At 43.1% G+C, this 10,997-nt stretch overlaps 1 long non-coding RNA gene across 7 annotated transcripts; it reads right to left on the reverse strand.

Moving 5' to 3' along the window:
• Window positions 1–4,987: 4,987 nt before the first annotated feature.
• On the reverse strand, window positions 4,988–9,828 carry LOC123154731 (uncharacterized). 7 transcript variants are annotated; one of them, XR_006477028.1, is made up of 7 exons: window positions 9,423–9,828; window positions 9,255–9,339; window positions 8,200–8,390; window positions 7,756–7,862; window positions 6,996–7,120; window positions 6,690–6,812; window positions 4,988–6,254 (listed from the first exon to the last, which is right to left on the reverse strand). It is a non-coding gene; the product is annotated as an uncharacterized lncRNA (long non-coding RNA). The 7 variants fall into 7 exon arrangements; XR_006477026.1 differs by lacking the exon at window positions 4,988–6,254 and adding an exon at window positions 9,007–9,069 and having other exon boundaries at window positions 6,263–6,812; window positions 8,200–8,323; XR_006477027.1 differs by lacking the exon at window positions 4,988–6,254 and adding an exon at window positions 9,007–9,069 and having other exon boundaries at window positions 6,263–6,812; window positions 8,200–8,369.
• Between the last annotated feature and the right edge of the window lie 1,169 nt (window positions 9,829–10,997).

Below are 10,997 nucleotides of genomic sequence, written 5' to 3' on the forward strand. Positions count from 1 at the left end.
CCGTGACAATCTTGCTGATATGTTCACTAAATCATTACCGACATCAACCTTAGAGAGGTGTGTGCGTGGAATCGGTATGATGAGACTTAGAGAGATGCAAGGTTCAGGGGGAGAAACTTCACAAACTCGTCGCTAAAATCTCAATCCTGATGATCGAGTACTCAACTCGATGGTTGAGTGGATAGTACTCTTTTTCCCTTGAGTGAGTTTTCCTGATGTTTCTCACACGAGGTTTTTGACGAGGCAATTCGTGCAATACAACAACGTATACTATGTGCTCTTTCTCCATATTTTTTCTCACTGGGTTTTTTGAAGTTTTGAGGCATGGATATACGGATAATTACCCAAGGGGGAGTGTTGGGAAACTGGGGCCACTGAGGGGTGGCGGCAGCCTCGTGCGTATCGCACGGGGTAGCCCCTCCCGTTTCCCCCACTTTACGTTAAGTGGGTACTTATCCCTTGACCCTGGAGTCCCTATATAAAGCAACGAGGAGCTATCATTGTAATCTCTGATCATTGATTAATAAAGCTGGTCTCCTCCATATCTCTCTGTGTCATTTACTTTCGCATATTCGACTACTTCGTCTACGACGCTCGCCCTCGCTCCGCAACCTTGGACCGAACTCGCCGGCGGAGTTGCGGAACACAAGCCACCCCACGCACTTGTCTTTTGCGTTTTAACGGGACAAAAAAACCTAAAGCAGGTCGGCCCAGCGGGGAGGGCGGTTGCACATCGGTTTGCAGTTTATACGTTAATTGCACCAAATAGGAAATGTCTCGGTTCTGTTTCTTGGGAACTGAAGGTTTGAAGGCGATTTTTTTTCTTTTTAGAAGAATTTAGAAGCGAATTAACACCAACAGGCCGAGCTGGCACAAAATATATCCGTTTGGATAGCTAAATTGACACAAAATTTATCCATGGTCAGGCAAACTCCAACACAGCACGCCATTTCGTCTGTTTGTGTCGTTTGTGTCCATGTGGAAAAGAACGTGGACCAATCCAGAGAGCCATCTCATTTTTCTGTGTGTTGTGTGTCGGCTTGGACCTATTTTCTCTTCAAATTTGGGGAGAAACTGGGTATGAACGGACACAAAACAGATGTTATGTTTGTCCTTATCGTGCGCTACATGTCCGGCATGGTTCATATGTCATCCACCCACACCCATCCCTACCTCTCTCTCTCTCATCCTCCTCCTATTCTCTCTCTCTTAACCACCCACCCACCCACGCATGGCCTGCAAATGGAGCACGCCCCGTCGCCGCGTTGGGCACCGGCTGCTGCTTGCCACCGCCGCCTGCCTTCGCCACCGCTTCTGCCCCCACATTGGCCGGATCCATAGCTAGTAAGTCAGCGCCCCCTCCTTTCCTTTCTCCATAGCCAGCAAGAACTCGAGAGAGAGGCCAACTATAGAGTAGGATGTCGTGTGCTACTACCTCGGCTGCAATGACTGGGACCTCAACACCGTCATGCGCTACACCTACCACCCACGCATCGAGCCGCCGCCCAGGCAAGAGCAGCGGGAGTGCCATCGTCCCCTTGGGCGTGGTTGCGGGCTCACGACAACCATGGCGGTTAGGTCGCAGGGGAGGGGCACAGGTGGATGGTAAGGGCATGTACAGCGGTGTCCATTCAGCCGTCTGTAGCACATGCCAGAGAGGATATTTGTCTAGCTGGAGGGGAGAGAACTAGGAGAGAGAAGAAGGGCGTCTGTAATTTGGCAGACGGTCGATAGCGCTGGAAATTCGCTAGCTATCGACGGCCTCTTTGCCGTTGTACGACTGGGCGTCTGTAGTTTCCTGAACCGTCAAACCACGTCCTTCACAAATTCAATCCACGGAACATGTTTTGCTTTTCTCCGTCGCTATCTACTCCCGGCAAGACCTGCACGGTTGGGGACCGCCGGACTGCTGGGATCGATAGATGCCTCGAACGGATGAGGTGCAGGCCTGCAGTGATCAAAATAATCGATCAACGGATCGGCTACCTAGCTAGGCATCACGCTAGACGTCTATGGAGAGGTCCAACGAGGAATTGATTAGATTCACGTAGGTGCTCCTCGATCGATTCTCAAACGCACTCCTTCTTGGGATGCATCACGCCGGACTGCCGCGCCGGCGCCAACGCCAACGCTGTCGTCAGTCTCTTCACCCTCGGAAGGGGTAGCTGATGGAGGTGGATAATTGGAATAATTTTCACTATAATGGCGTAATTTTAGAGGGCTATAGACAGCAAAAAAAGATAGTCCATTGTAGAGGGCGTTTTCCCTATTGTCTGTAGATGACGTGGATCGTTGCTATAGACAGTAGCCGTCTAAACTAATGTACATGCCCTAAGGAGTCAGCTGGTGATGATGAGTGGGCCGTAGAGTGAGCGAGGAGGGTCGGACAGTCGTTCTGGGAGGGCAAAAATGTCGGGAGGGGGGTGGGGTGGTTCATGGTCTACCGGACCGGATATTTCACAATCAGGCGCATGCAAAACTATGAACATCTGCCTCTTTTTTGTTGCGATCTGGCGCTATGAACACCGCACTTTAATTTGCTCGTATTTCTATGAACTTGAAATGAAGAATGACTGAATCGGACCGGACATTTAGGGGATGTGGTTGGATGCCGCTCTGTTATTCGTGTCCACAGACTGGTCTGGACCAGTCCGCTGACAAATAGTGTGTCCTTTTTAGAAGACGCGGTTCAGATGTCCTTAAAGGATTCAAACCGTCAAAAATCTCCTTGATATTTAACGATACTTCTCAATCCCTTTGTGGGGGAAAGAGATTAACCGAACAAGCCACAGGTGAATATAAAATTATTATTTTGTGATTCACTAGTAAACCTGTTTTAAATGAATGTGCATATGTTATTTTGTGGATCCTTTTGTGAAGGAAATATGTCCTAGAGGCAATAATAAAGTTATTATTTATTTCCTTATATCATGATAAATGTTTATTATTCATACTAGAATTGTATTAACCGGAAACATAATACATGTGTGAATACATAGACAAACAGAGTGTCACTAGTATGCCTCTACTTGACTATCTCGTTAATCAAAGATGGTTATATTTCCTACCCATAGACATGAGTTGTCATTTGATTAACGGGATCACATTATTAGGAGAATGATGTGATTGACTTGACCCATTCTGTTAGCTTAGCACTTGATCATTTAGTATGTTGCTATTGCTTTCTTCATGACTTATACATGTTCCTATGACTATGAGATTATGCAACTCTCGTTTACCGGAGGAACACTTTGTTTGCTACCAAATGTCACAACATAACTAGGTGATTATAAAGGTGCTCTACAGGGGTCTCCGAAGGTACTTGTTGAGTTGGGGTATTTCGAGATTATGATTTGTCACTTCGATTGTCGGAGAGGTATCTCTAGGCCCTCTCGGTAATGCACATCACTATAAGCCTTGCAAGCATTGTAACTAATGAGTTAGTTGCGGGATGATGCATTACAAAACGAGTAAAGAGACTTACCGGTAACGAGATTGAACTAGGTATTGAGATACCGACGATCGAATCTTGGGCAAGTAACATACCGATGACAAAGGGAACAATCTATGTTGTTATGCGGTTTGACCGATAAAGATCTTCGTAGAATAGGTTCCGCTATTGGTTATTGACCGAAGACATGTCTCGGTCATGTCTACATAGTTCTCGAACTCGTAGGGTCCGCACGCTTAAAGTTCGGTGACGATCGGTATTATGAGTTTTTGTGTTTTGATGTACCGAAGGTAGTTCGGAGTCCCGGATATAATCATGAACATGAAGAGGGGTCTCGAAATGGCCGAGACATAAAGATTGATATATTGGACGACTATATTCGGACACCAGAAGTGTTCCAGGTGATTTCGGAGAAAACCGGAGTGCCAGAGGGTTACCGGAACCCCCCTCGGGAGAAATAATGGGCCTTATGGGCCTTAGTGGAGAGAGAGGGCTGGCTTAGGGCAGGCCGCGTGCCCCTCCCCCTCTGGTCCGAATTGGACTAGGAGAGGGGGGCGGCGCCCCCCTTTCCTTCTCCCTCTCCTCCTTCCTTTCCCCTCCTAGTAGGAGTAGGAAAGAGGGGAGTCATACTCCTACTAGGAGGAGGACTCCTGGCGCGCGAAGAGGGCCGGCCGACCTCCCCCTTGCTCCTTTATATACGTGGGCAGGGGGGCACCTCTAGACACACAAGTTGATCATTTACCCCTTAGCCGTGTGCGGTGCCCCCCTCCACCATAATCCACCTCGATCATATCGTAGCGATGCTTAGGCGAAGCCCTGCATCGGTAGCAACATCATCACCGTCATCACGCCGTTGTACTGACGAAACTCTCCCGTGAAACTCTGCTGGATCGGAGTACGCGAGATGTCATCGAGCTGAACGTGTGCTGAACTCGGAGATGTCGTACGTTCGGTACTTGGATCGGTCGGATCGTGAAGACGTACGACTACATGAACCGCGTTGTGCTAACGCTTCCGCTTTCGGTCTATGAGGGTACGTGAACACACTCTCCCTTCTCGTTGTTATGCATCACCATGATCCTGTGTGTGCGTAGGAATTTTTTTGAAATTACTACGTTCCCCATCATTTTGAATGTATTGTCTTGGAATGTTGTAAACTTTGTCTTCTAGCCCTTGATAAACTGCTTGGTTCGGCACCAAAGTTTGACCTTTCATGCCATTATCTTTCAACAATTAGTAATACTAGATGACCCGTTGCGCCAATGGCGCAAAGAGCGAGAGCAAACCATGCACGCATAAGAATATTTAAACACCGATTAGAGCATAAGGAAATAGATACCGAGGTACAATGTTGATACATGTCGTTCTAAAAAGTTTACGATAGCTTATAACAAGCAAACTACATAGGTAGAGATGCATCATATAGACAGTTGTAGGTATGAAGTGGTGAACATCAGGTATGCTGCATGTGCCATCGGTATGTCGTGTAAGCAGCTCTTCATAGTGGCTGTCATTGCCTAAAGCAAAAATGCCTTCCATATCATCGTCCAGCCCCAAATAATACTTGTTTGTTTTCTGTAGAATGTTTTCTGATTCTAAAGATGTATTGCTAAGATGACACTGTAAGTAAGTGCAGTGTATGTCTTATCATTTCGGCTGAGATACCCAATGTTGATAGTAACTGGATAATTCTGTGCTAGTTAGCTAATCCTAAAGCTGTCAAAAGGTGATAAAAGAATCGAGAATAGCAAGGGTTTGAGCTTTCTTAAACTGTAGATTATACATGCTTGTACTATTTCTCAGGCACCACGAAAATAGGGGATCAATAGGTATGACTATGTACCAAGTGATTAGTCAGGTGTTTATTAGGAAGCATACACACACTGAGCAGAGAAGAAACAGCTAAATCGAATGGCATGGAATCATTACTAAAAACAACTAACCCCAATTTTCCTATATATTAATTAACTGGTAAACAAAGCAGTGTCTCTCTCTAATTGTTATAGATGAGTAAGTGAGATTCCTATACAAATGAGGCAAACATAGCATACAAACAACTCAATAAAGCATAAAGCAGGCTGAGAAACAATCTATATAGATTAATAAATATCGTAGATGACAGGAGACAAATCAGTGTTGGAATTTCTCAATTATCATAAGGGAGACAAATCAGTCCCCTTTCCAAGTTTTCACATCACAGACCCACATAATTTTCTAGCAGGAACATGTCACAAGACATTGGGACATATATCTATTTCAGTAGGAAGCAAGACTCAATGCTCACACAAGGTAACACTTCATATCATGGTGGTAAAAGCGCTGCTTATTTTTCTTGCCTGGCTCAAGCACATAGATTCTAAATGGAATTAATTCAACAGGCAAACTTCATACATCTCAAGTCATGATATTAGTCACCAAATTAAGTTCTACTTTAGCCATGGTTGTTCATACATCTCAAGTCATGATATTAGTCACCAAATTAAGTTCTACTTTAGCCATGGCTACAACCGCAAGACACTCAAGTGCTCATAACAGAGAAGAGCATATGTACATGTCAAGTTATGATATTTTTCATATGGTAATAAACACTATTAGATTAACATTGTACGGAATATGTGTGTGCATGCACACGACACAACAATAATAGATTGTGCTCTTCCGCACAACTACCTTTTCACATGGTAATAATAACTTAGGATGGATACTATCTTACAGAATGATTTCTTGATATGTTACATTTTTGTGATGTTCTGGTCTTGGCCCTCCTAGGAGGCATAGATGGCTGCTCTAATTTTTAGTTTGGCTGCCAAAACAATTGTAAGGGGAAAATAAGACAAAACTGAATTTCGAATATACAATCTACAAATCATAACAACAGTGATAAGAATGACAACCCATCTGCAGATAAATATAATCCCAAATTATAAACCTAGATCATACTGAAGGAAGCATAGGCGTCAACACAAATGCCATAACCTAAATTGTACCAAAAAGAAAGTATTATGAAGTGCAAACCAATTTTATACAAAAAGAACTCTATATTTCCTTAGCTGCTCTAGCAGGCCTATTTGCATCTGTAACCAATGCAGGAGATGCATATACATATGAATCCTAGTTACTTTTTTGTGTGTACCAATAAGGACTGGAAAACACAACGGCACAACACTTTAGAATTCATATACAAAATTCCCATCGCTCTGCTTTCAAGTTCAGTGACAAGATGATGGCTACCTACTACCTGTCATGATGTACTCCATGGCGGTATAACCATAGGAGACTATGATGTAGGTCAAGATGTGACTCGTCACTGACCGGTCCAGTCTTTCGCTAGGCTGAAGTCAGAGAGCTTTGCATTGTACTCCTGATCATGAATGTAAGCAAGCAAGAAGTATTAGTTTCATGCCACCAGTCATGAAAAATGATAGGTGTTCATTCTGCTTTCTGAACTATTTATGTGAATCATTCTACTATTTTTCATGTATAAGGAGTCTTGAATTTGTGTGGATGAAAGCGAACATCAAAGCGATCAAACACGGTATTATACCTCATCGGGCAATATGTTGGATGTCTTGAAATCCCTGTAGATGACGGGCTTCTCAGCTTCGTGCAGGAAGGCAATCCCCCTTGCAGCACCGAGTGTGGTGGACCATGGCAATGGCAGCATTACCCCTGCATTAGCAAATCACAAGTACTTGAACAAATCTACATAATGTAGTATTTGATACCATGTGAATAAATAATACTCCCTCCGTTCCTAAATATAAGTCTTTTTATAGATTTCAATGGAAAAGGAAAGGATTGTCAGTACATAATTAAACAAAAAATTATGTAGGGGGAACAGTATAGAATTAAACACTAATATCCTATTCCAAAAAAATTGCATTATCAAAAGAAAAATAATCTTCCTTGCCTCTGTAACACATGCCTCGCCCTTATGAGGCATAACACAAAACCAAGTCTCTGGAATTGAAACCAAGTATTATGAGGCATAACACAAAACAACTCTAAAATCTTTTAAACACACATCATATTCCTCCCCAAGGCCGCTAATTATTCAACTGCGGTGATCTAATCAGATTCACATTTCATGACCAAACAGAGCAAACTCATAGTATGTTACTTGGTCCTAGTTAACTTCAAGAAGTTTTAACAAAATACATGTTACTTCTTTTTGACTGTATATATACTGTGGACCAGAAGCCCCATAATCCTTTATTTCAATCAAAGCAAATATATACAAAGAGACAATAAATGGTCCCAACACGAAAGAAAGAAAGAAAGAAAGAGAAAGAAAGGAAACTTACCTAAGAGAGCACATCCAAAACCGAAGGGGGGCTTTGGATCCAGGCCAAGAGTGGAGTAAAAACAGGAAGCATGGCATTCCTTTGTATGAATTGTGAATTTCCTTTTCCTGGAATTAATATGCACATGTCAGAATGTAGAATGGATACCATAATTTCCACTAAGGCTTACAGTAGAAAATTCAGGTTTTTTTGTTGGTGAAAGTTAACATTGAAAACTTAACTCTAAGAATTCTAGCTCGTATACCTCTATCATCACAACAAGAATTTCAGTAGAGAGATGATTACTAAGGTAAACTACTTTTTCCACTATTTCTCATACACATACAGCTACAAAACATTGATTTTTTCAGGGAACTTAGCACCTGGGGCATACAGTTTAACAATGATAACTTGACATGAAGAATATGTTTGTGAGATTAAAAAGGACGAGAAAGTGGCCCTAACCTGTGCGCAACGACGATGACCTAGTCGGGGAAGCATGGCATGCTGATATCATGTATCCCATTGCGCCGCTAGGAGACCCACATTAGCTTCCCATGGTCCCCACAAGCTTTAGTGATGACCAAAACTGGTACAAATAGTATCGAACATGGTATTGTTTTCTTGTTGATTGCCTGCTTTAGTCAAAACCACAACTAAAAAGGCGGAAAGAACTAACATAAGCAACTATCTAGCTAAATAGATCTGAAAAAGTGGAACCTAATTATTTTCTGCCCTACATCCAAAGTAATGATGTTGTGGTATATCAAAAATTAATAGCTGCCCTCAAAAGAAGTAACTATCATGGAACAGGCAAGGAGAAGAATAATCATTTGGCAGAATTGCTGCACATATCAGAAACTGGAATGTAGAACCTGAAATATATTTTTAGGCTCTAACGGAAATAAAGGGTGAAGAAAAGAAAACTATTAGCTGCCTATGTGTGCACCTGTAGCACAAAATAATCCTAACTTGTACAACCCAAGTGGCCAAAGGGTACAGCTGTACGCCTTAGTTTCATGAACACCAACTAAAGAGGCCAGAAAGTCTTTTTGCGTTTTTGGATTAGGGTTAGGGCCACAAAGAAGGGTAATCCAGCTAGTATGGTTTACTTCCCAACATCATCTCTCGTCCGTGCCATTTTCTATCATTTGCAATCTACAAAGCATAACCTTCATCATTGCGGCCCTAATTTGCAATCTACAAATCATATGACCCTAAACATATGACATAGACTCGTATCATTTGAATCATATGGGTTGTGGCCCTAACCTGTTTGTCATATGGTTTACTTCCCAACATCATCTCTCGTCCGCGCCATTTTCTATCATTTGCCTAAAAACTGCAGTATTAGCCTTACTTAAAACAGGAGGGGAAGTCGCATTTGTATCCTAAGCTGCAGTTAAACTATTGCCAAATATCATGTGTACATAGCTAAACTGATTTGAACTACATGAGACAAAATCATAAATCAATTCTACCAAAACCTACTGACAAGAGAGGGGTGATCTTGCACACACCTCAACCAAAATCACATGTACAGAAGGCAGCCAGATTGATATGGTGGTCGAGGGGAATCATGCTAATGGAGAGCCACAAGAAAATCTGAAAGAAATATAATCAAGCATCAACTTAGCATTTTGTAAAATTGGGAACAGAGAAATAGGAGGAAAATAGAGAAATCATACAGATCAGCACATCCCCGGTACCCTTCTCCATGCCCGCGCCAAACAGTAGCTGGTGGTGAGTCGCTCACCAGCCGGCGTCACCTCTCCCACTACGCCGCAGATCCGCGTCTCCGGTGACGACGCCTGGCCTCTGCCCACCTTGTCTCCCCTCTCCTCTGCATCGGTTCTCTCTCTCCTCAATCTCCCATCCTCTCCCACCATCGATCCTCTTCTCCGCTGCCACCGAGCTCTGGTGCGAGGATGGGATGGGGGCTCCTCAGAGGGCAGGGAAAGAACCGGGGAGCGGCGGCTCCTGCGAGATGGGAGGATGGGGAGAGGCGGCGGCTGCACGGGGAGCGTGGGGGTGGAGAGTGGGGGAGGAGGAACCGGACGTGGGGCTCGAGGAGCGTGGGGATTGGTTGTAGGGTTTCACGTTTGACCCTGCTGCGGTAAAACTTTCACGTACGCAAACTCGAAAGAAAACCACCTGGTACTCTCGACCGTACGGCTAACGAGCCCCACCTGTCATCCACTCCTGAAGCAGCTGTAATTGTAAAAAAGGAATTGACGGCTGACCCAGCGACAGCGGTGAGAATTGAGCGACAGTAAAAGAATCGTGCGGTCGAACAGGCTTGGCGCACGCGGTAGCTCGAGAATGGCGGATTGGGTAGCGTCCTTTATATGTTCCATATGGTTATGTGCATCTACTATGTAGAGGTCCAGGTTTTATCCCCTATTTGAAAAAATACCTAGTGTGATTAATTAGCTAAAAGCTTTGTTTCGCCTCCTTGAGAATATATTAACAGTTCTCAAATTGGTAACTTTAACTAACAATCCAAGCTTAGTAGAACACACTAGTAGAAAACAGGGCTTTGGTCACAGCGCAATATACACATTAGTCCCGGTTGCATTACGAACCGGGACTAATGTGAGCATTAGTCCCGGTTCGAGCGGCTAAAGACATTAGTCCCGGTTTAAATGGGCCCTTTAGTCCTAGTTTGAGACACGAACCGGGACAAAAGGGCATCACACCCTTTAGTCCCGGTTCGTGTCTCAAAATGGGACTAAAGATTAGACCTTTAGTCCCGGTTTGAGATATGAACCGGGACTTCGTGTCTCAAACCGGGACTAAAGGGCCCATTTCTTAAACTCTACCCCCCCCCCCCCATGTATCGTCATTTTAGTTAAAAAAAATAAAATGATAAAAACTTCAAAAAATAAAATCCTTCGAGATGTAGGTATATTATTACATCTACTATTTAGGAAAATTAAAAACTTAAATTTGGACATGTTTTGCGAAAAAGTGTCCTGAAAAAGTAAAACGGCCATAACTTTTACATACGATGTCGGAAAAAAAACGTATAATATATCAAAATGTTCAACATGAAAATGCGCATCCGCATCCGTATAATATATCAAAATTTTAGAATCCTCAAATTCCAAAAGGAAAAAAGATATGCTCAAATTTTAGTTTTTTTAATTTTGATTAAATCTGGTCAAACTATTTATTCAAGAAGTATTAGTGTTACTACATAATTATTCAAGAATATTAGTGTTACTAAATAATTATTTCAATTTTTTTGAATTTTGGTCAAA

Source organism: Triticum aestivum, chromosome 7A (genome assembly GCF_018294505.1).
Source record: "Triticum aestivum cultivar Chinese Spring chromosome 7A, IWGSC CS RefSeq v2.1, whole genome shotgun sequence".
In the NCBI taxonomy this organism is placed as follows: Eukaryota; Viridiplantae; Streptophyta; class Magnoliopsida; order Poales; family Poaceae; genus Triticum; species Triticum aestivum.